Source organism: Aplidium turbinatum, chromosome 9 (assembly GCF_918807975.1).
Source record: "Aplidium turbinatum chromosome 9, kaAplTurb1.1, whole genome shotgun sequence".
Classification (NCBI taxonomy): Eukaryota; Metazoa; Chordata; class Ascidiacea; order Aplousobranchia; family Polyclinidae; genus Aplidium; species Aplidium turbinatum.
This window is the reverse complement of record NC_137480.1, coordinates 5,907,945-5,913,944: the sequence shown is the minus strand read 5'-3', so window position 1 is coordinate 5,913,944 and position 6,000 is coordinate 5,907,945.

Here is a 6,000-nt window from a genome sequence, read left to right as displayed (position 1 = left end):
ATGATTGGATGTTGTCTTGCCATCGTTTTGGTTGTCTGCCACGTTTTCTTTTTCCTTCTACTTTTCCTTCTGTGCAAACTTTGCTGATTCCGAATTGTGATCTTTTAGTGTGGCCGAACAGTTTTAAAACTTTTGATTTTATTATTGCTGCAATTGGATGTAATTTTGTCATAGTTAAAAGATCTTCTGTTTTCGTGTGGTCAAGTAGCCTTTTGTTGGTCATGCTTCTCATGATGTGATTTTGGAAGGTAGTGAGTTTTTTTTTATTTGAGTTTTTTGGTTATAGTTGTTGTTGCTTAAATAAAGTTGGAATTCATAATGTTGCCTACAGACAGTGTTGTTCAAATGTCTTATCATTTTTGGAATAATTGAGAAACTATCTGTAAGCTTGTGGCATCTTTAAAGTTATAGCCCAGTCAGAAGAAAAATTCTGAAAAGTCTAAAGAAAGCTGTCCTATCATCTTGCAAAGAAAATTGACTTCGAGAGGGTAATCAAGGTGTGGTGCAGTCAAACCCAATGCTTTACATTACCATTTTGAAATTGAAGCTCTAAAGACGTTTGTTAAATGCATCAAGTTGGAACCAACAAGAGCTTGATCGGAAGCTGAGTCAATGCTGAAGTAGGCTACAACTAGCAGTTTTAAAATTTGTGACTGCTTTGCATTATGTGGATTACGGTCCTAAACAAGATTTACTGATGAATTTAATGAAATTAAAGGAAGATGTAATCTAAGTAAGAGAAAGCTGGATGGAGTAGGCTACTACTCACAAGCTAAAGTTGCAGTGGCAATTACAAATTTAAAAGAAAAGGATTTTCTTTTCCTGAGGACAGAACGCTTTTATAACTCCACTTAACTAGCTGAATCATTCGAAGGAAATGTATTCTACCGTCCATTGCAAAGGATTCGATAGTTGTTGGAATTGACAAATGTATCAACAAACTCAAACTTATCGTCGATGAGTTTGAAGTTCCATGAAAATTTCATCGTATGTCTGCTGTGCATTTGCGGGCATGTGGACAAATTTAAACCATTTGTAGGCTACAACAATGACATTTTTCAAGACATTTTGGATGAGTTGGTACTTTTGACAGAAAGCCACACAGCAAACTTCAGTTGCAAACCAGAACGAACAACCCCATAATCTCTACACAAGAAATCATTGATTGCAACCTTCGAAAGGTTTTTCCAAATAGTTTTGTTATGACTTTTTGTGTGTTCCGGTAGGTATACCTCCAACGGTTCCGCTTTGAGAACATGGTTTTAGCACTTACTGAAATTTGTAAAGAATTGTGTGAGCTCCAGTAGGCCTATGACTCAAAACCGATTGAAAAGCCTAACTATAGGCTACATGTTGTGCATCAATTCAGACGTCGCAAAATTTTATCATTTGATGGTGTGATCCGTAGCTTTGCATTGCAAAAAGTCCAGAAAGGGTTGAATTAAATCAAGGATGTTCAAAGTCCGGCCTGCGCGCCAACTCCGGCCCACGAGACGTTTTTGTATGGCCCGCGCCTGTCGTTGTACAATGTGTTATTTTTGGCCTGCAGACACACAAAAATCATATAAGTTCAACTTGCAGTTTTCCGAAAAATTATTGTGGCTGTTGGCCCGCGCACACTTATTATCAAATCTGGCTCGCGTGGGAAAAAAGTTTGGACACTCCTGAACTAAATGCTTGGTTGAACTATTTTCGTTGCCTGTAGGCTTATTGTGTGTTTACAAAGCTTTCTAGACAAAATAGTTTGCCTCAATGGCATTTTTGCTGCAAGTGTAATCCAGTGATTAAGCTTATTGATGATTTTTACATTGAACGAAGTTATTTTCATGCTGAGGAAAGCAGGCTAATTTCAGCTTAACACGAACATGCAACGCAAGATACAAACTAGTTGTGTATATTTGCTAAAAAATATTATGGGGCCCATTTTTCGTATTGTTTCCCGACCAGTGCTGATTTCTCTCGGAGGCCCTGTGCGTATACCGCCGTATACCCTCGAATACAGCACTGGGTCAGACAGTGGAGGCTGGTGAGTTATAAAAGTGGTGGTGCTGCGGAGTGCGGATCAGATTCATCTGCCAAACTTACTACTGCAGCCCAAACGTTTAGCCAGAGATGTAGGCCTACGTTTTCGCCGCAAATTCTACGCCGTAAACTTGCGGCGTAGACTTTTTGTTTACGCTAACACTTACGGCCACATTTTTCGGATAGTTGTCGCTTGAGGCTACGCCGTAAAGTTTTCGCGGTTTTATAGCGCATAGCGTCAACGCATACTTTTTACTGTACTTTTTTTTTCGCTACAACACGCCAATAGCCTACCTTCCAGCGCTGCAGTTGAAAGAATGTTTTCAATGGGCAAAGGCAAATTGAAACCAAAACGCAGCAAAATGTCAGATGAACACTTTCAGATGCTTGTGTTTCTTCGTGGAAATTCAAAATAAAACTTGTTTGTTTCGAGTGGTTTATACCGTGTGAATGTTTGGCACCTAGCAAACAGAATGAGTTTACGCTAGTGTATGTGCTGACGCTGACGCCGCCAACTTTTTTTACAAGTTAGCCTACGTTGATGCATACGGCGTATAGTTTTTCGAACGTTTGCGTTTACGCTGACGGCGTCAATATTTTTTGTATGCGTGTACATCACTGCGTTTAGCCTACTCAAGAAGATGTGTGTTAGGTCTAATATGTTTTTGTGATTGTTGTTTGATGCCATCGTTCTGCAGTTTGACAACCTTTCCCTTTTTTTTTGCTATATTTTATTTTCACAATATCGTTTCTTCTGTATTACGACAAAAAAATGAATTTGTGAATTGGCTGCAAACATTACTGTAGGTTAGGTAATCGCCAAACATAATTAATTAATTCAAATCGGTTCTAAAAAATAGTTAAAACAGAGCCAAACCCTAATTAATATGTAGCCTAGTCAAACACCTTTGAAAATCGGCAATTTTTTTAAATTTGGCGATAAAATCGCCAATATGGTAACTCAGAGTCTAGGGGCATGGTTCAGGGATATCTAGAGAAGGGGATATGAAGGCTCGTAGCGATTGCCTTATTCTCATGACACTACCTGGGCGGTAACTTGTAGTGCTTTAAACATGTGTTTCTTTCTAAAATCGTAGAAAGTTTTGTAGTGCAGCTGGTACAATGAGCTACAGAAGACAGTTAGCAAATGTTACGTAGAGCATATTCAAAGAATACTTGTCTACAAAGACAGTTGAAAAGTTACCAGTAAGCTGTTTTTTTTTAACAAAGCCTTTACAGTAGGCTAGATGTAAAGCAAGTATATGAGTAGTTGAATTAACAAGCAACCATGAGCATGCTGTGAATATCCAGGCCTGATGCTAATAGCGCAATGCAAGTTATCATAACAGGATTTATTAAACTACTATCGGTGCCAATTGTCATTTTACGATAAACACAGATTATTTACGATAAACAAAAGCCCTTCTATTGTCAGACGTAATAAAAGCCTTCGTATCCCCTTCTTTAGATATCCCTGGCATGGTTCCAAACTGTACCTAAACGATGAATGTTACCATTGCCAAACTGACAAACTATGTCATTGTCACATGACTTCGACTTGGTTTGTTTGACGCTGACGTTTAGGCGCACGGAAATTCGCAGCACCACACAGAGTGAAATCATAGCGGTCAAGCTTGAGTGGATAAGCTTGACTAGCTTGAATGGAAGTCATGTGACAACGAGGTAGTTTCCCTCTCTGAGAATAAGTTTTCAGTCAACAAAGCAAAGAAGTTAGAAAGGTCTGCAAACCTACAGTAGCGCACCCAGAAAATTTTTTAAGGGGGGGGCTAATTCAGAAATGTCGGCCGAGTGATTTCCAACAATATTGACAGTGACAATAGGCCAATACCCATCCCTTTGATTATTTATTTAAAGGCACTCACGGGCCACAACCCACCGGTTGTCGATACATCAGGATTTGTTCTCTCAATCATATTAGGCTACAAGTTGGCCTAGTGAACTCCATGCTAATAACACCTTCAGGAGCATCCTCATTCCCACGTCTACTCTTGCAACCTTCTATAGATCTCGACTTTTTCCTCATGTATGACAAAATAGAATTAGCTTTCTGTTTGCCAACACAAATAAGTGCGAAAACAACAACTAGCACCAAAACAGTTTGAAACAAAACACTAATTTTGTAAACAGTAAATTTGCTGTGGACGTTTTTCATATATACTTACAAAGCATTCAAAATTGGTTCGCATTTTGAACTAAAGTCCCAGACGCCTTCGTCTCTCCGCTCAAATTTCGTATAGGCCTACAGTTTTACATGTCCGTGTGATTCGGCATTGACGTACGGTACATCGGTATGTCCACCAGACTTTTGACCACGAGAGCATCTGAACTTTAAAAGTGCCATCAAAGACCATATCATGGAGTGTTCTTTTTGTACAGATTGAAATTCTCCGCTGACTCATTTAAAATTTACGCAAAGGCAAATCCCAACTTGACACCAAAATTCAGGAAGCAGTGTTAATCAAACGCTACAACCCAAATTTAAACAAATAATTAACTTATTTGCTGGAGGCGAGTCTCAGGGGCGCCGGAACAACTTTTGACTGGGGGGGGGGGGGGGCAGGATTATAAAAAAAGAGCACTTTTGTTGATGAAAGGCCTTATTTTTTAAGTTTTAAGATAAGATACAGCTAATGCTCATCTATCAGCTCATTTTCGAGTAATGATACAAGTGTCCGGTGTACAAAGAACAATGGCACGGAAGGGCATCAAACTATAATGATGTAACCTACTGTGATACAGAATTTTGTGTCGTGAATATTCTTTTCAGGCAAAAATAAAAGAATATAATTAGGCTAAAAGCGAATACCGGTAGCAGAAATGTTATATTGCAAAATATGCAGTAGATTGCATGACCTTAAAAGGGCACCATTGCCCCCTCTTCCCCATCCACAGAAAAATTGAGGGCAGGGGGAGCATCCGCCCCCCTGCTCTCCCCCCTCCCCCCGCTTCCGGCGCCTCTGGCGAGTCTATTCTCAACATTTACTTGATGTAGCCTAGGTGTTAGGGTTGGAAGTCGTTAGTTTAAAAGCAATGACTATTTCACTATTCGATAGTGCCAAAAAACGCAAAGACTTTCCGTTATCGATACTTAAAAAAAGCAACGAATAGCAATTACTAAAAATATTGTATTTGCGTATTTCATTACCAGTGATGCCATATTGTTTTTTGAAAACAAGCAAGTAAATCTAAAAAAAACAAGCCAAAAACAGGCAAATCAACACAAAAACAAGCCCAATAATTTGCAACCAATACCAATTAGCATAAAGCACGCAGTTTAGCAGTTCAAAATTTTCAATACAACCTTTGCAGTCCATACATCACGTTTATTTCAACAATGACATTTGTTTACGCCATTCCAAGCAATAATTATCTTGAAAAAAAGGATACAGTGTTGACTACAATAAAAACCTCGCATTTTCAGTGTCAAACCAAGTTTAAAAAAGTTTGACTGGCCAAAAAACAAGCCCAAACTTGCGGAAAACCGTAAGGTTGGCAACACTGTTTACGACTCTCACTGGCATAGTTTTTCTGAACTGTGTTGCCGCAAAATTTTCCTTAATCCTTCAAAGTTCGAAAACCGGAAGGAGACTAGATCGGATAGTTATCCGAAAACTAAATCTCGTAAATTCGTTTTGACGACGAAGTAAGTGAACAACAAAAATTGATTCAGCAGTATTCCTAAATATCGATCAGTGAAAAACGAATAATGATTTCGTTGCTTGCATAAAAAAGCAGTGCGATAGTTAACGCGCATTCGATATTTATTTTTAACACTTGCAAGAGCAACAAGGGCGATTTAACACAAAAGAAATTCAAAAAGTGACAAGTTTCCCAATGCTTTTACTATGAGAGTCTCGCATTCCAAAACTTGGTTGTGATGTCAGAAAAGACTCAGAAAAATGAAAAGTGCAGGAAACCGGCTCAGTGTGAACATGCGGATCCAGAAAAAAGTAAATA